Here is a 20,980-nt window from a genome sequence, read left to right as displayed (position 1 = left end):
CTAATCCTAGCACTTTGGGAGGCTGAGGCAGGCAGATCACGAGGTCAACAGATGGAGACCATCCTGGCTAACATGGTGAAACCTCATCTCTACTAAAAATCCAAAAATTCACTAGATGTGGTGGCCCATGCCTGTGGTCCCAGCTACTGGGGAGGCTGAGGCGGGAGACTCACTTGAACCTGGGATGCAGAGGTTGCAGTGAGCCGAGATTCTGCTACTGCATTCTTGCAACAGAACCTGGTGACAGAGCGAGACACTCTGTCTCAAAAAAAAAAAAAAAAAATTAGGCTGGGCGCAGTGGCTCACGCTTGTCATCTCAGTACCTTGGGAGGCCTAGCCAGGGAAATCACCTGAGGTCAGGAATTTGAGATCACCTTGGCCAACATGGTGAAACCCTGTCTCTACTAAAAAATACAAAAATTAGCTGGTGTGGTGGTGCATGCCTGTAATCCCAGTTACTAGGGAGGCAAAGGCAAAAGAATTTCTTGAACCCAGGAGGTGCAGGTTGCAGTGAGCCAAGGTCGTACCACTGCACTCCAGCCTAGGCAACAACAGAGCAAGACTCCATCTCAAAAAAAAAATTGTGGTAAAATACATAAAATTTATTACCTTAACCATTTTAAAGTATACAGTTCAGTAGTGTTAAGTGCATTCACGTTGTTATACAGCCAGTTTCCAGAACATATTCATCTTGCAATACAAACTCTATACCTATTAAATAACTCCCCATTTCCTCCTCCCTCCAGCCCCTGGCAACCATTCAACTTTCTGTTTCTATGAATTTGACTACTCTAGATACCTCATATAAGTGGAATCATATAGTCTTTGTCTTTTTGTGACTGGCTTATTGCATTTAGTATAATGTCTTCAGTGTTCCTTCATGTTGTAGTATGTCTCAGAATTTCCTTTATTTTTATGGCTGAATAATATTCCATTATATGTTAATATGGTTTGGTTTGGCTCTGTGTCCCCACCCAAATCTCATGTTGAATTGTAATTCCCAGTGTTGGAGGTGGGGCCTGATGGGAGGCGATTGGATCATGGGGTAGTTTCTTTTTTTTTTTGAGATGGAGTCTCTCACTCTTTTGCCAGGCTGGAGTGCAGTGGCACAACCTTGGCTCACTGCAACCTCTGTGTCCTGGGTTTGAGTGATTCTCCTGCCTCACTTCCTGAGTAGCTGGGACTACAAGTGTGTGCCACCATGCCCAGCTAATTTTTGTATTTTTAGTAGAGACAGCGTTTCACCATGTTGGCCAGGTTAGTCTTTATCTCTTGACCTCATTATCTGCTTGCCTCAGCCTCTCAAAGTTCTGGGATTATAGGCATGAGCCACTGTGCCCAGCCCAAGGGGTGGTTTCTAATGGTTTAGCACCATCCTCCTTGTGCTGTCTCATGACTGAGTTCTCATGAGACCTGTTTGCTTAAAAGTGTGTAGCATTTTCCCCTTCATTCTCTCTCTTCCTCCTGCTTCAGTTATGTAGGATATGCTGGCTTCCCCTTCACCTTCTGCCATGATTGTGAGTTTCCTGAGGCCTCCCAAGCCATGCTTCCTGTATAGTCTAAGGAACTGTGAGCCAATCAAGTCTCTTTTCCTTATAAATTACCCAGTCTCAGGTAGTTGTTTATGGCAATGTGAGAACAGGCTAATACATATGTGCATACCACAGTTTGTTTATTCATTTACCTGTTGATGATCACTTGCATTGCTTCCACCTCTTGGCTATTGTGAATAATGCTGGTAGGAACATGAATGTACAAATATCCCTTTTAGACTCTGCCTTCAATTCTGTTAGCTATATACCTATACATGGAATTCCTGGATCATATATATGGCAGTTCTATTTTTAATTATTTGAGGAACCACCATACTATATTTTGTAGCAGCTGCACTATTTTGCATTCCTACCAACAGTGCATAAGGGTTTTAATTTCTCCACAATGTAGTAATTATCATTTTCTTAAAAAAAAATAAAAATGATGGTAGCCATCCTAATGGATGTGAGGTCTCCATTCATTTTTATGGGAGAGCAATAATATTCAATTGTATGGATATACCACATTTGGTTTATTTATTCTTCACCTGACAGACATTTGAGTTGGTTTTTCTTTTTGGCTAGTATGAATAATACTAATATGAACACTGCAGACAAGTTTTTGTTTGAATATATGTTTTCAGTTCTCTTGGGTATATGTGTATGAATGGAATATCTGGGTCATATGGTAACTCTATGTTTAACTTTTTGAGGAACTGTCAAACTTTACCAAAGTGACTTTAATTATTTTATATTTCCATAGCAATATATGACGGTTTCCATTTCTCCACATTCTAATAATTGTTTTTTGTTCATGTATTTATTATTGTTTAATTATTACAATCCCAGTGGATAGGAGTTGATATTTTATTATAGTCTTTGATTTACATTTCCCCGTGGTTAATAATGCCAAGCATTTTTTAATATGCTTATTGGTCACTTGCATATCTTCTTTGGAGAAATGTCTATACACATCCTTTGCCCATTTAAAAATTGGATTATCTATATTTTATTTGTTGTTTAGTTGTAAAAGTTCTTAATATATTCTGTGTAGTAGGCCCTTGTCAGATATATGACTTACAAATATTTTCTCCCATTCTGTGAGTTGTCCTTTCTGAGACTATCCTTTGAATCACAAAAGCTTTGAATTGTGTTGGAGTCAAATTTATCTATTTTTCTTTGGTCAATTGTCCTTTAGGTGTCTTACCTAAGAATCTATTGCCTAATTTAAGGACACAGAGATTTAAATGCACGTTTTCATCTAAGAGTTCTATGGTTTTAGCTTTTACATTTAGAACTTAGATCCATTTTGTGTTAGTTTTGTAGGTGTGAGGTAGGGTCAGGATTCATTCTTTTGCCTCTGATCCAACAGTTGTCCAAGTATCACTTGTTAAGCCTCAATAGGGGTTTGTCTGATCTTTCTTCTTGTAATTATACCGGAGTTATATTTTTTAGGGAAGAAGACTACAGAGGTAAAGCACCATTCTTATTATGTCACATTAAGAGTATACGCTATCAATATGTCATATCGGTGATGATGTTAACTTTAATCACCTGGTTAAGGTCATGTTCATCAGGCTTCTCCACCATAAAGTTAGTCTTTCTTTTTGTTCTCATACTGCACCCTTTAGAAGGAAGTCATTATACAGCCACCCTTAAGAAGAGTTAAGCTCTACCCCTTTGAGTGCTGAGCATCTAAATAAATTATTTGGAATTCTTCTTCATGGGAGAAGATGAGAGAGAGGTAAATAGGAAAAGGTAAACTCATCAGGGTGGGACCCCTATGATGGGACTGGTGGTTTCATAAGAAGAGAAAGAGAGGTCTGAGCAGGCATGCTCTAGCCCCTCCACCATGTGATGCTCTGTACCAGTTCAAGACCCTGCAGAGGAGAGTCTTCGTCCATATTAACTTGTTCAATAATTTATTTAAATCAGTATGAAGTCATGGATATTTATTTTATACTTTGGGTAATAATATAATATTACTTTCTTTTTTCTTTTTTTTTTTTTTTTTTTTTTTTTTTTTCTTTTTTCTTCATTGTTTATTTGTTTTTCTTTTTTTTCTTTTTGCTCTTTTTTGGGGTCTGATTTTAGTCATTGAGAGATTTTTCCAGTTGACACCTGTATTCCTTTGACACTTTATTATTATGTGTGTGTGTGTGTTAAGCACTTTCTACTTACTTCCTGGCACTACAAGATCCTCCAGGCTCATTTTGTACATTTACTAACCTAGTCTTAGAATCAGCCAAATTTCTCTAAGGGCCCCTGTTTCCTTTTGTTGGAAAATGGTGTTAAAATACAAATCTGAGGGTGTATTTGATAAGTCCATTTTTTAAAACTTTTGTGTTGAAGAACTGTCAAAATAATGTCAATTTCAGACTTAGGCCACAGGATTTGGGTATCTACACTTTGAAGAAGAAAGGATAGAGATGTGTCTTAGGTAGTTTTCTGTTGCACCATAAGCTTGGTGTTTTATAAAGAAAGTCAATTTATTTCTCACAATTCTGGAGGCTGGGAAGTCCAAGGCAAGGAGCTACATCTGGTGAGGACCTCCTTGTTTGTCTCCTCTGCAGAGTCTTGAAGTGGTGCAGGGCATCACCTGGTGAGGGGGCTAGAGGATGCCTGCTCAGGCCTTTCTTCCTCTTCTTATAAACCCACCAGTCCCATCATAGAGATCCCACCCTGCTGAGCTTATCTTATTCTAATTAACACTGTTACAATAGGGATTAAGTGTCAACGTAATTTTGGAGGAGGCATTCAAACCATAGCAAGGTGGATTCTGGACCAGTGGGTGGTAAATAGTGAAAGGAGATAGAAGATGCTGAGACTCCTTTCTTGTCTTTTGAACACAGCTTGAATTTCCCAATCACCTCTGCTTTGACCATGGTCTGCATGCTGAATCAGTTTCAATTGAAATATTTTTCTCCTCATTATTAGTCATATTTTTATGCTTCTTTGCATGTCTGGCAATTTTTGATTGGATGTCAGACATTGCACATTTTTGTGGGAGGCCACATGTTTTTGTATTCCTATGAATATTCTTGAGCTTTGTCTGGTATATAGTTAAGTTACTTGTGAACGGTTTGATTATGCTGGGTCTTGCTTTTAATATTTGTTAGGTGGGACCAGAGAAGTGCCCAGCAGAGGGCTTTAGCATGAGTCTGTGCCTAAGTCCTCAATGATCTAAAAGCTTCTCCAGTACAAGATACCCCATGTGCATTCCCTGTATTTCTAGTCCAGTGTTAGTACCCAGAAGGGGTACAATAGATGCTTCAATTTTGATTCATGGTACAGAACTCATCAAATGTGAGGAGTACTCCAGAGGGGCTTGATCCTTTTGGCTTGGGTCAGGAGCCTCAGAGCAATGATGAAGGGACAGAAGAGCTGGGTACTCCTCCCGGGAGCTGTAGCCATGAGTGTCCATGAAGGACAGGCCCAGCCACTCCTCCTCCTGCAGGGGGCTCTGGTCTGTGAAGGTATGGTCCATGGTGCTCATCATTTGGGTCCTCTCCTGGTGGTAATTGACAGTGGTTTTGGTCTCGTTCACCACTTTCCTGTGGGGTGGGAGTGGGAGGTTGATGGGAGAGACAGGCACTGTGTGGAGCTGGACAGCACTTAGAGGTGGGTGGAGAGGCCCTGAAGTCAAGGGTCTTGAGGCCTGGAGCCAGCAGCTGTTCTTGAAGCATCTTTGGATGCTGAACAGCTCTGCCTCCGTCCTCTACTCATCAAACCCAGAGAGCTGTTGCCTCCCCCAAATGAAGCTGGCGGGGTCCCTGTCCTGGGGACGTTTGCTGAGGGCAAGGTATGGAGCAGCAGTGACCTCAGGCTGGGATCCTGCTTCTAAGTCTCACTGGCCCTGTGGGCTCAGCAAATGGGAAGGAAAGCCACTCCAGGTGTCATAGCAGACAGCTCCCCTGCCCCCACTACACCCTAAACTAGGAAGGTGGCTGGCCTGGCTCCAGCCACAGTGTTTTCCCATCTCTATCTCCTTTTCCCTCATCTGCTTCACTCAATTGATTGCTGGAGAAAATCAATTTGACTGTAGATCTTCAGTCAAAGATCTTCATCAAATTGATTTTTTCCAGCAGTGGGAATGGGCCGGGTGAAGCTGTCCTCCCTTCTTCCTCATGACCGGGGTCTGGCAATAGCCTGATTGATAAGGAGTTTCTTGTAGGCAGGGTCTGAGCTCCAACTTGCGCCTCTCCGTATTGTGCCCATTTCTCCCGGAAACCAGGCCTGGACCCATTACCAGCCACAAAGGATATGGAACAGAAACCGACCCAGGGCCCATCTTCCTGCCACCATCAGACCATCTACCCCCCATCAGCCCAAGCAGCACTGGGAGAAGGTGAGAGGCCTTAGTCCCTCCACTGGAGAGGTAGAGCTTCTGGAGTGGCTTCTGGGCAAGAGCCCTGCACAGCCCAGGCATCCAGGCCCAGTTTCATGCATGAGGACAGCAGATAGAGATCCTGGAAAAACTTGGAGGAAAGTGGGAGGGAGAGAAGGAGGTGGAGAGGCAGGGGGACAGCTCCATGATCAAGGGACCAAGAAACAGGCACAGGGAAACAACTTGGGACTCTTGTCAATGCTGGCGATGAGCCTGAGGGGCCCAGTCACAATGAAGACTCCAGAGGAGAGAGCTGTTCGCCTGCTCGGCCCTACAGTATGCAGGATGCAGGGTAGACCTAAGAAAAGACTATGGGGGCTCAGGGACACTGGCCATCCATGGGACAGGGAGGCCAATGAAAGGATCTTCCCAGGAAAACTCCAGCCAGCCTGTTCTGGGGCAAGGGAAGGACAGGATGACCTCTGGCTGCCTCTCCTGCCAGGACCAGGATGTCCTTCCTGTGCTAAGGAGACAGCTGTGTGTCTCTACTGTGCTGTCAGGCACTGAGGATGGCACAGCCTTCCCAGCCTGGATGGGAGGTGGCTCAGCTGGCCCAGGCCTCCTACCCCTAGCCCCTGCCAGGCTCTGGGCATTGCCCTCACTGTGGCCCAGGGCGGAGCCAAAGCACCCTTTGGGGGCAGGTGAGGAGCAGCCTCTGTGGCTGTGACTGTGACCACCTTAAGTGGGGAAGGGGCTAGGGAGAGACAGAGAAGGAGGAGGGAAGAAGAAGAGAGAAAGGGAGAATAACACGGAGCTAGAGAGATGGGGAAGGGGACAGACAGAAAGGAAGGGCCAGGCCAGGCCAGCAAGCCACAGGGAAGACACACAGGGCCATGGACAGAGGACTGCCGGCCAGGATGGCTGAACATGGAGCCCAGAGAAGACCTATCAGTGAGCGGACGCTGGCCTAGAGGATGGTGTTCGGTGGTGTGCCACAGGCTCTGTTCCCAGCCCAGGACACTCAGCCTACCTGGAAGAAGAGCTACAGAATGTTCTGGAAGGCATGCAGACTAGAAGACAGAGTAGCATTGGCAGGCTGCAGAGTCAGCAGGGGCCTGGGTTGTGTCCCAGCTCTGGTACCTTCTGCGACCTCCCACAAGTCCCTCGGCCTCTCTGAGCCTTCATTTTCTCATCAGTAAAGTGGGACTGAGAAGAGCTCCTATGGTCAGGCCTGTCATGAGGACTCTGTGTCCAGAGCTGAGCACAGGGCTTGGCCCACCAGAGGCACTCAGGAAGGGGTGGGTCTGCAGAACTAGGGCTGCCCGGCTGTGGAAAGGACTCGTGGGGATCTGAGAGTCATCTGTGTTGTGAACAGAGCTGCTGGTGTCAGAACAGGTTGACCCTGCTCTTGTGTGTGCCAGCACACGTGCACACAGGCATGGACTCCAAAGTGGGACTTGTGTAAGGATGGCCCTGCATATGGATTTGGTAGGAGGTCAGGACATCCTTCATTTTTCACTTTTTTTGAGACAGAATCTTGCTCTGTTGCCCTGGATGGAGCGCAGTGGCCAGAACACAGCTCACTTCAGCCTCAACCTTCTGGGTTCAAATGATCCTCCCACCTCAGCCTCCTGAGAAGCTGGGACTACAGGCATGCACCATTGTGACTGGCTAATTTTTCTATTTTTTGTGTATACAGGGTTTTGCAATGTTACACAGGCTGATGTCAATGGGCTCAAGCAATCTGCCTGCCTTGGCCTCCCAATGTGCTGGAATTACAGGCATGAGCCACTGTGCTCTGCAGAATGTCCTTCTGACCACAAGGTATGGTTCAAGGGCATAAGGGGCTGCCCCGGGGAGAGGACATTGAAAGGTGACTTGTCCAGGGCTACTCAGCAGAGTCAGTTCCAGCGGTGAATGACCATGACTTGAGGACGAAGATGCAGAATGGAGCGACAGAGCAGAGTAGGGAAAGTCAGAGGCCGAGGTGGCCACAGAGAATGGGGTGGACACCAGGCCAGGACAGGTGCAGTGAGCCCAAGCCCAGCCAGAGAGGGTGGGGTGGGAGATCGCCCCCTAGGTGGGGCCAGGGACTCCCAGACCAGGTGGAGCTACTTATGGGTAGTAGGAGTAGGCATAGTGCTCTCTCCTGGCAGCGTGCAAAGAGAGAACAGCACAGTCGTTGTCCAAGGTCTGTCCACCAAGGCCAAGTTGAGGCAATGCCCAGGCAGCAGGGCAAAGCCTGGGTGCTTCCTTTGCTGGGGAAGGGGCTGACCAGGGCCTGTACAGTTCAGAAAGACCTTCCTGGTCCCAAGCACTGGTCAGGCTCAGACATTAAGAACCAGGACCCAAGGCCCTTCTGGAAACTTCCCCAGGCCTACTTCAGGAGTGAGGAGGAGGTGCAGGAAAGGGCCTGGTGGGGGGGTCATAGAGCTTTCACACACAGTCATACACACATGCAAACACAGAAGGAAATACATAAACAGACACACATGTAGATATATACTCACATGCACTCACACAGAGAGGCACACATTGACACACACTCTTGCACTCATAAATGCATACACACGTATTCAAATACATTGACACACATGTGGACGTACAGTCACCAACACACACACCTAACACCCCTGACCCACACACACTCACACTCGAGGGTAACAATGCTCACCCAGGGCTGATGTCATCCCTGCAGATAGCCCTCTACTTCTCCTTCCTGCAGGCCTCTCTACCCCTGAGGGGTCAGCTCTTTGCCTTGCACCTCCACCTGGGTGGAAACAGAAAGTGGGCAGAGTGGGGAGGACTCCAGCTGGACACGTAGGATAAACCTCAGCCCACCCTCACTCCCCCTGACTGCCCCTGCATGTGGGATCACTGAAGGAGCCAGGTCATTCTCTCAAGGGGGCTCCTGGAACACAAGTTGGGTCAGGAGCCCTATGCTACCAGAAAGCACTGTCAATGAAAAGAGTCAAGCTCTGTAAAATATTTTTAAAGAGGTTTATTCTGAGCCAAATTTGAAGGGCCATGGCCTAAAGCACAGTCTCAAAAGGTCTTGAGAACATGTGCCCAAGGTCATTATAACTTGGTTTTCTATGACTTAGGGAGACTTAAGACATCAATACATGTGAGCTATACATTGGTTCAGTCTGGAAATGTGGGACAACTCAAAGGCGGGGAGGTCGTAGGCGGATTCACAGATATTCCAATTGGCAATTGGGCAATTTTTTGAATGAGTTAAGTTATAATCTGAAGACCTGGAATCAACAGAAAAGAGTGTCTGGCTTAAGATAAGGAGTTGTAGAGACCAAGGTTCTTATCATGTAGATGAAGTCTCTTAGGTGGCCACCTGCAGAAGCAGTAGATGGCAAATATTTTCTATTCAGACCTTTTAAAGGAGCTAGACTGGAAGCTAATCTCTTCAGGATCAGAAAAAAAGTCCTGGAAAAGGAAAGGAATTCTCTACAGAATTTAAATTTCCCGCACAAGAGACAACTTTGCAGGGCCATTTAAAAATATGTCAAAGGAATATATTTTGAGGTAAAATATTTTGATTTCTTTCAGTGCCTGTTATCTGTCATGTGATGCTATACTAGAGTCAATTTGGAATTTGGTATTTTATTGCTATGAAGAGTCTGTTTTGTAAGTCTTAAGATCTCTGTTTTAATATTAATGCTGGCCAGCTGCGCTGAATTCCAAAGGGAGGTGGGAATAGTGAGGCGTGTCTGACCCTCCCTTTCCATCATGGCCTTAACTAGTTTTTTAGGTTTCTTTAAAATCCCCTTGGCTGACAGGAGTGTTCATTTATTAGGCTGTGGGGCTTAGACTTTTATTTTACTTTATTTTTATTTTGAGACAGGGTATTGCTCTGTCACCCAGGCTCGAGAGCAGTGACATAATTCAAGGCTGCTTGCAGCTTCCTGGCCCAAGTCATCCTTCCACTTCAGTGTCCTGAGTAACTGCAATTTCAAATGTGCACCACCATGGCTGGATAACTTGTTAATTTTTATTATTTTATTTTACTTTTTGAGACAGGGCCCCACTCTGTCACCCAGGCTGGAGTGCAGTGGTATAATCATGGCTCACTGCAACCTTGACCTCCCAGGCTCAGGTGGTTCTCCTGCCTCAGCCTCTTGAGTAGCTGGAACTACAGGTATGTGTCAGCATGCCCAGCTAACTTTTTGTGTTTTCTGTAGGGATGAGGTTTTGCCATGTTGCCCAGGCTGGTCTCAAACTCCTGGGCTGAAGTGAACCCTTCCTTCTGCCTCCCAAAGTGCTGGGATTACAGACCTGGTTTATTTTTGAATTACATCATCCATGGTGTACAGTAAGCTGATTTCCATTTCACAGATGGGAAAGCTCAGTCATGGGGAGTCATGGGCTGCCCCAGTCCTCTTTGGGGGTCGGTGGCAGAAGCCTTAGGCCTCTGGATGCCTGTCCCAGAACTCTGGCCCCTGAATCTCCTCTATGTTCCCTCCTGAGGCCCTATCTAGGCCCATTTCAGGGTCCTTCATTCACTTGCCCCCACATCACACCATCAGCAGGAATCCCAGAACAAGGCCTTCCACAGGAAACTCTACAGATTGAGGGGAGAAGAGTGGAAGACTGAGGCCAGGAGGGCAGGAGATTGGCTCCAGGTCACACAGCACATCTCCATCCCAGGGTGAGTAGAGAGGATCCAGGGTGCTGGGGCTGGTGGCAGAGGCTTGGGTGGGGATGGGATGGATGAATGACATAGTATGATGGCATGATGTGGTAGGCTGGGGAGATGTGTGGAGATTCGGTCCAGGTTCTGCTTTGAACAATATAGAAGTTATTTTTATAAATGATAAACTCAAGTCCGGTGTGGTGGCTCACACCTATAACCCCAGCACTTTGGGAGGCTGAGGCAGGTGGATCACGAGGTCAGGAGGTTAAAACCAGCCTGGCCAAGATGGTGAAACCACATCTCTGCTAAAAATATAAAAGTTAGGCAGGCGTGGTGGCAGGTGCCTATAATTCTATCTCCTTGGGAGGCTGAGGCAGAGAATTGCTTGAACCCAGGAGGTGGAGGTTGCAGTGAGCTGAGATCCCGCCACTGCACTCTAACCTGGGTGATAGTGTGAGGCTCTATCTCAAATATAAGTAAATAAATAAAAATAAACTCAGATTCTGTCTCTCTGCTCTTGCCGAAAGCCCTTCACTGGATTCCTGGTGCTCTTTGAAGGCAGCCCACAGGCATTCCTCCAGCTGAGGCAGCCCCCATGTGGTCCAGCTTCTGCATCTTGCTGCTCCTCTCTGCTGCAGCCACACAGATGCCAAAAAAATTCAGAAGCACTTGTGTTTCTCCATCTTGGGGCAGTTGCATGCAGAGTCGTCTATAACCACATTTTCTCTCCCTTCTCTTTATGCCTTCAGTCTCAGCAGAACCTTTCTGACTCTCCCTTCCACACACCAAACAAATTTCCTCCCTCTGTTGTCCTCACTCCTGGCTTCCCACTTTTTTTCTTTCCAGCACTCACCACAATTGGTAATCATCCATTCATGTGTGTTCTTTCTTGTTTAATGCTGCTCTCCCCTTGCCTACAAGCTGTGCAAGAGCAGAATGCCTGCCTGTTTTCCCAACCCGATCCTCACTGCCCAGCACAGTGCCTGGACCATTGTACAGACTCTGTAAGTATTTGCTGTTAGCCGATAAATGAATGAAAGAATTTTGCTCCTCTGAACCCAGCGTTTCCTCCTCTGAAAAATATGGATAATTATTATTCTGCCCAGAAGGGGCTGCTGTGAAACATGAATCATGGTAAGCATGCCCATAGCAGGTGCACTATGAACACTAGTTCATTCCCCCTCCTCCCTCTCCTGAACTTGCCCTCTCCAGTGAAATAGGACTCCAGGCCCAGGCTGTGAAGTGCTCTATCCCAGGTGGCTCAGAGCAGCTGTCTAATCAAACTGTGCTGAATTGAACTGAAGTCATTGGCTCCTGTCCATCAATTGACCTGTGTTGACTAAGCAGCTGCCAGACTCTGGATCCACACAGCCTGTAATCCAAACCCTTTCCCACTTCAGAGAGCTCCCAGCCTTGGGAAGAGAAACAATGCAAAATGTTAGAAATACCCAATCACCTACTGCAGGGTGTCAGGACAATTGGCTGAGGACAATTGACACAGGTGACAAACAATTGGCTGAGGTTCCTGTCCTTACCTGGAATTGTCTCCAGGGGAAATGGGTTGAGGGTGCCTAATTCTACACTGCCCCTAACTCTGTGTGCTCGAGCTCCCACAACCAGAGCACCTTCAGACGCCAAAAAAACTCAGAAGCTGCAACTGTTGCTTTGAGCTAAAAAACAGCAGAAAGGCTTAGAAAAGTCTGGAGGGGTTGACCTTGAGTGCTCTTTCCTCCAGATCACCAGGATGCATGGAGTTCCCTTCTGCCTCTGGAGGAACTGAAGGAACCCCGTTGTCTCTGGGTATCCATGCCCATTCTGGAGTCAACTGGAGGAACCCTGGTATCCATGCCCACTCTTGTAGCCAACTGGAGGAACCCTGTTGTCTCTGGGTATCCATGCCCACTCTGATTTGTGTTCCTTGGCCCTGATGTCCCTGTTTCAGTTTGTCTTTTCTCTTTTTGAATAGCCTTTTGCTGCAAGCTCTTCCAAATCCTATGTGGAACAAAGCCCAGAGTAAATAATTGAATGCTTCCACATTTAAATATTTCTAGGCCCAGCCTTGGTCACATCTCTGCATGTGACATCCCATACTGACAGCCTCTGCTCTGGGAAGAAGAAATGCCTTTTTTTTCCTTTTGAACTGTTTCTTTCAAGCTCCCAAGTTGCAGGCAGTCACGCCAATGTCCCTGGATTTTGTGTTCATTCCTGTCTCTAGCCCAGACCCCTTTTGGTCACCCTTTCTTCGGACAGAGATCAGGCTGTCCCCAGACCCAGTTACCACCCAGAAGCGATAATAATGAAAATGAGCCATGAGTAAAATGCATCTTAATCTGGAATGATCCCTGTTTTGCAGGTAGGGAAAGAGGCTCAGAGAGGTGAAGGGACATGCCCAAGGTCACACAGCAAGGATCCTTTCTTCTTGAGGTTGTGCTGCTTTCCCCCAGAAAGCCCTTACCATACTCCTGACTCCTGCCCACAGGACCCCCTGTGTGGTCAGTGGAGATTGGTGTGTGGGAGGTGGCAGAGCTGGGATGCAAACCCACATTTATTGAGCAGGCAAAAGGTGGCGTGGGATGTGAGCATGTGGGGTCTGTGTCTGAGTGCATGTGAGCGAGTGTGTGTCATTGTGCGGTTTGTGTGTGTGTCTTGGTCAGTTCAGGCTGCTATAACAAATACAGTTGACTGGGAGGCTTAAACAGCAGACATTTACTTCTCATGGTTCTGAGGCTGGGAACCTCAAAATCAAAGTGTCAGCCAACTCTGTATCTAGGGAGGCTCTCTTCCTGGTTGGCAGATGGCCACCTTCATGCTGTATCATCACATAGCAGAAAGAGATCATCCCAGCTCTGCCACCTCCCAGCTGTCTAAACTTGAGAAAGTCATTTTTCTTCTCTGTGCCCATATCCACAGCCTAAAATGGGTGAGTGCTAATACAGCGTCACAGGTTGTTGTCAAAATCATATGAGACCATGGGCGAGTAAAGAAAAAGAAAAATTCCCAGTATAGCTGTACACTGACCTGCTGCAGCAAACTCAGGACACAGCATTGTGCCATGCTGACAGTGGCATTGTCCAGGCTCTGCTGCTTTACCCACCCTGCCCCTGTCCGGTGTCTTTCCTGAGTGCTCCCCCAGCTCAGGCCCCTGCAGCCTGCCTGCTGGGAGCTATAGCTGTCATGAATGAGGGAGCTTCCTCATGTGCTGTGCTACTGTGAAGGAACAGCTTCTGAGAGAGAGGGGACCCAGTGGGGAGAAGCGGGAGGAGATCAGGTGTGCCAACGTTTGCCCACAGAATTGCTCTTTCCAATCTAGAGCACGCCATCAGAGGGAGGTGAGGGGCACCCCCTACTGTCCTTGTGAAAGTCCTCCAAGCCCACGAAGGATGTGAGGGGATGGATGTAAGCTCAGCCCCAACCCTGGCAGGCGCCCGCCGGCCTCTGACCCAGGGCTCCATTCTCTCCCCGTCTTATACCTGTCCGGCTCTACAGCAACCCTGAAAAATTCCTCCACAATGCACTGTGTCCCTTCCTATACTTCTGGGACCTACAATGGCTCCTGTTGCTTCTCTCTGGGTCCCCGGGCCTGCCTCACCTTTGTACGTGCTGTTTTCTCTTCTGTCACGTCACCTCCACTTCCCCTCCCTGAGCTCCCATGCCTCCCTGAATGTCTCCAGTCCCAGCTCTGCTGTCTGCACTGTAAGTGACAATTCACTCCTCTGCCCTTCCCATGAGACCAGAAGCCCTTTGAGAGCTGACTCTGCGTCTGGCCACTCTGTTTCCTTAGAGTTCAGGATGGCACCTGACACCTTCCCCAGCATTTATTGAGTGCTGACTGCTGGCCAAGACTGCACTCAGCCCTTTACAGATGTCTATTAACATAAGATGATCTTCAAGGACATAAGGTCATCTTCAAGGACATATTGAAGACAAGGTGAGGTTGGGCTGGGGGCACAGACTTGAAGGTCAGGTCAGGTGGATTTGGATCTGGCTCTGCATGTACTGGCTGGGTGGTCTTTATCAAGTTACTAAGCTCTGGTGCCTCAGTTTCCCATGTAAAGTGGAGGTAATGATAGTACCCATCTCATGGGGCTGTTTTGAGAATTTAAAGAGTGAATATATAGAAAGGGCTTAAAATCATGTCAGATGCAGGTAAAGTATTGGCTATGACTATTGTCCGTGTTTTATAGATGAGGAAATGGAGAGTAGGAAAGTCACTTACTTCAGCTGTCAGCCATGAGGTGGTAGAGTCAGTATGTTAAGCCAAGATCTACCTAATCCTGAAACACTCCCCTTACTGATTACAGCAGGGTCTCAGGGCCTTCACCCTCTTTAGCCTCAGTGTCCCCATCTGTAAGGTGCAGGGGCTGGAGGGGAGGATGCCTAGAGCTCCAATGCTAACCCTCTTGCCTTCCTGAGATTCTCAGTGTGAATTCCAGACTTGGAACTGGTCTTGAAGGCTATGGGCTCCCCTTGTGCTTTCAGAACAGGATCCCAGGCACAGTCCTGGTTATGTGGCAGATTTCTGGTAGGCAGTGGTTGGCAGGTTGGCTTGAAGTGAAGTGGTCTGGATTTAGCAGGTGAGGCTTTGGGGGAGATGCTTCTGTGGAGGCCCCCAGCATTGGAGTGTGCTGATACAGGCCCCAATAAACCTGTGGTGAGAAGTCATAGGCAAAACATGTAGGACCATGTCCTTCTGCAAGAGGTCAGGAGACAGTATCCCTTTCAGAGCTGGAGCAGCTGGTGCAGACCATTTTCTGCAGAGGCCCCTGCGGGGTGGGGTGAATGCTCTGAGCTGAGATGGGAAAAATCAGATTCTACTGGGGGTGCCCTACTGTGTGCCCAAGGCTTTCCGAACCCTGCCTCATTATTACCCCTTACCCTCTGCAGGTGGTGAGTTCCCAAATCCAGCTACCCCTTGACGTCTTCCCTAGCCTGACTCAGGGCCGCCACCCCATCTCTCATCAGCATTTCAGCAGCCTCCTTGCTGGGTGCCTGTTGCAGCCCATGTAGATCATGCAGATGAAGTCAGACAGGGGCTCTTCCCCAAACCCAAATCAGGTCATGTCCCCTCCTGGCTTCACATGGCCTCCTGTGCTGGGAGACGGCAGCCCCTGTGGTCTGCTGCCTTGCCTCCCTCTACACAAGCTGGCCTCCTTGCTGCTCTGAAAATGCACCAAACTCATCACTGTGGGTCTTGGTCGTTTGACATCCCCTCAGTCAGGAAGGCTCTGAGTGTCACATGCCTGGCTCTGTTGTTTTGTTTTTCTAATATCAGCCTAAATGTCAGCACATCAGTGAGGCCCTCTGGGAACTTCTATGGAAAGGAGCTCTGCCTCTAGCGTGAGTGCTCTCAGTTCATCCCACAGCTTCCTTTTCAGGCTCTGTACTGTGCGTGGAGGACCCAGCAGTGAGCAGGACACGTCCTTGTTCTTAGATCCTTGTGTGTCCTGTTGATGAGTAATGATGAGAACATTAGATCCCATTGATTAGAAGGAGGAAAAGAAAAAAATGAGAAAAAATTAAAAAGAAAAGGGATGATGAGGACCAATATTAGCCAGGACAGACCGACAGACAGACAGACAGACAGACAGACACACACACATCTCTTTTTTTAAAAAAAAACTGATTGTGCCACACAGGAAGAACACAGGTTGCCATGGAAACAGGTAATGGGGACCTCACCTATTGTGGGGGTTAAGGAGTGCATCCATATTTCTATCTAAGAGTGGCATTAAAATATTGAAATGATGGGGCTTTCATTTCCTCCAAGATAGAGTCTCCCCAGTCCTCTTAGGTCTTCCCCATGACAACTAAAAAGCCATGGACATAACCCAGCAGTAGGCACAGGAAGGCTGAAGGACAGAGGCACGGCAGACTGCCTGGAAGCTCAGAATGTGAGGAATGGCACAGTGGCGAGCTCCCTGCCTTTCCTTATTGTTTCCCTTATATCCTGGACAGAGTGCTGCTTAACTCCCTATCCTAGAACGGCCAACAGACACAGACCTGAAAAGCACCAAGAAAACCTATTGCTCTGTGCAGAGGACTTGGTTTTACCAAGGAAGCCTAATGACAGGAAATATTTTTGTCAAATCCTGCCCTACTCCAGTCCAACACCAACAGAATAACTGCTCTTTCCCCACTTCTTCTGCTCTGCATTTTGAGCAGGACCAAGCAGGAAGCTGATGTTCCATCCATTCCCAGTTACCCTGCACATAGCAGGCATAGATAGATGCTCTGACTCCCCTGCCAGGGTGATGTCAGCAGGTCCAGCCATGAGCTGAACCTCCACTTCCAATTGGCAGTACTGAGACTTATGGGGGTGATGCACTGTGGGGCTATTTACACTTGACACCTTCAACCCCCATCTAACTGGCAATCATCAGTGTGTCTAGAGAAAAACTGCCTGTACCCCAACCTGGCATCCATAAAGCAGAACAAGGTGGTAGGAGGTATGGCTGGTTTGCATTCTGCTTCTCCTGCCCCTCTCTTGATGTCAGCAGGTCCCAGTGGGAAACTGAGCTTCTGCCTTTACCCAGCAGCAACCAAGTGATATGAGTCATCCCTCAGCTCCCTCTGCCTCTGCTATCAGCAGGCCACAGTGGGAAGCTGAGCTTAACACCTCCTTTCAGAGGCAGCGGAGGAGTAGAGCCGACCCCATCTTTGCAGGCGGCCCGAGGGGAGCCGAACACACCTATCTATTTGGCCCTCTCATTAAAAGTGTGGGAAAAACATCCGAGTCTTATAATATTCAAAATGCTCAGAATACAATAGAAAAATAATCACTTATTATACCAAGAATAGGAAAATCACAACTGGAATAAGAAAAGATAATCAACAGATGCCAACATTGAGTTGAATCACATGTTGGATGATCTAACAAGTACTCTAAAGCAGCTATCATAAAAATGATTCAATAAGCAATTATGGATGATCTTGAAACAAGTGAAAAACAAAACATTTCAGCAAAGAAATAATAAACAGATCAAAATGGAAATTATGGTACTGAAATATACAGCGACAAAATAAAAAGCTCAATGGATGGCTCAACAGTGGAGATGATGGAGGATTGAACCAGTGAACTTGAGGAAAGATCAATAGAATTTACCCAGCCTAAGAGCAGAGAGAAAATAAAATGAAAAATAAAAAAGCCAAAGTCTCAGAGACCTGTGGACATCAGTACAATAGCTCTCAGTCATATTGTTGGAGTCTCAAAAGGCAAGGAGAGTGGGACTGAAAGAGTATTTGAAGAAATAATGGCTAACGCTCCCCCAATTTAGAGAAGGACACATACCCTAACTATTCAAGAAGCTGAATAAATCCTAAGTAGCCTAAATCCAAAGAAATTCTTTTCAGATGGTGTGGTGGCTCATGCTTGTAATCCCAGCACTTTGGGAGGCCGAGGCAGGTGAACTGCTTTAGTCCAGGAGTTTGAGACCAGCCTGGGCAACATGCTGAAACCCTGTCTCTCAAAAAATACAAAAACTAGCCAAGCATGGTGGCATGTGCCTGTAGTCCCAGCTTTCTGGGAGACTGAGGTAGGAGGATTGCTTGAGCCCAGGAGATCAAGGCTGCAGTGAGTTGTATGTGTGCCACTGCACACCAGCCCAGGTAACAGAGTGAGACTCTGTCTCAAAAATAAAGAAATTCATGTCAAGCCACATTATAATTAAATATCTGAAAATGAAAGACAGTGAAACATCTTGAACACAGTCAGAAAGAAACTACATGTTACTTCTAAGTTACACCAATTTGAATGATAGCTGGTGTCTCTTTTGATACCAAAGAGGCTCAAATTAAGTGGCACAATAGTTTTCAGGTACAGAGAGAAAAGAACCGTCAACAGCAAATTCTATATCTGGTGAAAAGTAGTAAGGCGAAAATAAAGGCATTCTCAGATGAAGAAAAATTAAGAGAATTTGTTGCTAGCAAATACACACTTAAAGAATAGCTAAAGGAAGTTCTCTGAACAGAAAGGACATGATAATGGAAAAAAACTTGGAATTTCAGAGAGAATGAAGATTCTAAGAATGGGGGGAGGGGTAAACAGAGTAGATTCTCCTTTTTCTTATGAGTTTCTTAATTCATATTTGCTGGTTGAAGCAAAAATTAAAAACCATCTAATGTGGTATATAATGTATGTAAGGGAAGTGGTTTATGATTATCCTTATAAAGCATGTAAAGAGATCCAAACAGGAGTAAGGGGTCTATGCTTTGCTCACAGTGTTAAAACATCAATGCCAGTAGAACAGGATGAGTTATGCATGTATTTTGCAATATTTAAAGAAAACACTAAGAAAATTATATGAGAAATTATTTTCATATTCTCAGGAACACTATAAATAAATCAATACAGAATCCTAAAAGTGTTTAGGTAACCCACAAGAAGTTAAGAAAATAGATACAGAGGAATAAGAAACAAAGAAAATAAATAGAAAACAAAAAATAAAACAGCAGATTTAAGTGCTAACATATCAGCAATTAAATGCAAATTGTCTCAAAGTATCAATTAACAGATATTGACCGAGTGGATCAAAACAAGCAAATAAACACAGCGACAATACCAACAACAAAACCTCACACAATCCAACAATATGCTGCATTCAAATAAATCACTGCAAATACAACAACATAAGTAGATAGAAATTAAAAGAATGGAAAGAGATACACCATGAAAATGTTGATAAGAAAAGCATGAGTGGCTATATTAATATCAGATAAAGTAGACTTTGGAACAAAGAAAATTGCTAGAGAGAAAGAGGAACATTACCTAATGATAAAATGATTCATTCACCAAGAAGATATAACCATCCTAAGTGTGTATGCATTAAATAATAGCAACTCAAAATGCATGAAGCAAAACTGATAAAGCTGAACAGAGTAACAGGCAAATCAAAAAATGTAGTTGGAGATTTCAATACTCCATTCCTAGCAACTGATAAAACTAATAGATAGATCATCAGTAAAGCTTTACATGAGAACAACATGATCAAGAGCTGTGGTTCCCAACCTTTCTGGTATCAGGGATTGGTTTCATGGAAGACAATTTTTCCATGGACACAGATGTAGTGGGGAGAATAGTTTGGGGATGAAGCTGTTATGTTCACACTCAGGATAATCTAATGCTGCTGATTTGGAAGGAGATGGAGTTCCGGCAGTAATGCTTACTTGCCAATAACTCACCTCTTGCTGCGCAGCCTGGTTCCTAACAGGCCATGATCAACACCAGTCTGTGGCCCAGGGGGTGGGGACCCCTAATCAAGAGGGTGTGATTTACATGTACAGAATACTCCAACCCAAACAGAAGAATACACATTTATTTTCAAGTGCCCATGAAATACTCACTAAGACTATACCCTGTGCCATAAATAACAAAAACCAAAATATGAAAGTTAATGAATGAGTTCAATAGCCAAATGGAGGAGACAGAGGAAAGAGTCAGTCATCTTGGATACAGAACAATAGAAATTACTCAATCTGAACCACAGAAAGAAAATATACTGGGAGAAAAAAAGAACAGAGCACCAGGGACCTATGGGACTATAACTTGAGAACTAACAGTCATCAGAGTCCTAAGAGGAGAAAAAAAAGGAGGTGGGGACTGAAAAATGACTCAGAGTAATAATGGCTGAAAACTTCCTAAATTTGGCAAAAGACATAAACCTATAGATTCAAGAAGCCAAGTGAACCCCAAACAGGATAATTTCAAAAGATATTCACACCAAGACACATCATAGTCAAAATTCTGAAAATTAAAGACAAAGAAAATATCTTGAAAGCAGTGAGAGAGAAATGACACCTTATCTGTAGGGGAAAAATATTGGAACAAAAAAGGATTTCTCATCGGAAACTATGGAGGCTAGATACAAGTGGCTCAACATTTTTCAAGTGTTGAAAGAAAAGAACTGTCGACCCAGAATCCTATATCCAGGGAAAATATCCTTCATAAATGAAGAGGAAATTGACATTTTCAGATGAAGGAAAACTAAGATGATTTGTTACTAGCAGAAACATACCCAAAAGAATGGCTAAAACATTCCCTAAATCGAGAAGAAACAGTAAAAGAAGGAATCATGGAAAACCGGGAAGAAGAAAGAACACAATAAACAAAAATAAAGGTAAATATAATGAATGTTTATTCTCCTCTTAAGTTTTCTAAATTGTATTTGATGGTTGAAAAAATAATAGCACTTTCTGATGTGGTTCTAAATGTATGTAGGAGAAATGATTAAGAAATTTATGTTATTAATGAGGAGAGTAAAGGGAGGCAAGGTTTCTATACTTCACTCAAATTGGCAAAATTTTGACACTGGTAGACTGTGATAAATTATATATATATATTAATATAATGTAACTGAGAGTAACCACTAGAGACACTATACAAAGAGATAGACTCAAAACCAGTATAGGTAAGTCAAAATTCAAAGTCTAAAAACACTATTCACATAACCCACAGGAAGACAGAAGAAAGAAACAACA

General features: G+C 45.4%; 1 pseudogene across 1 annotated transcript in view; it reads right to left on the bottom strand.

The window, feature by feature from the left end:
• Nucleotides 1–4,815: 4,815 nt before the first annotated feature.
• LOC108297697 overlaps nucleotides 4,816–20,980 on the bottom strand; it is a 37,848-nt pseudogene continuing 21,683 nt past the window's right edge. Inside the window, exons 12-14 of the transcript XR_001822300.2 lie at nucleotides 12,043–12,132; nucleotides 11,043–11,139; nucleotides 4,816–5,086 (exon numbers count right to left, since the gene is read on the bottom strand). The product of XR_001822300.2 is annotated as a TBC1 domain family member 9B-like (transcript). The remainder of the gene's footprint in view (nucleotides 5,087–11,042; nucleotides 11,140–12,042; nucleotides 12,133–20,980) is intronic.

Source organism: Cebus imitator, unplaced genomic scaffold (assembly GCF_001604975.1).
Source record: "Cebus imitator isolate Cc_AM_T3 unplaced genomic scaffold, Cebus_imitator-1.0 Scaffold831, whole genome shotgun sequence".
Lineage (NCBI taxonomy): Eukaryota > Metazoa > Chordata > Mammalia > Primates > Cebidae > Cebus > Cebus imitator.
This window is presented reverse-complemented; position numbering and strand designations above follow the sequence as displayed.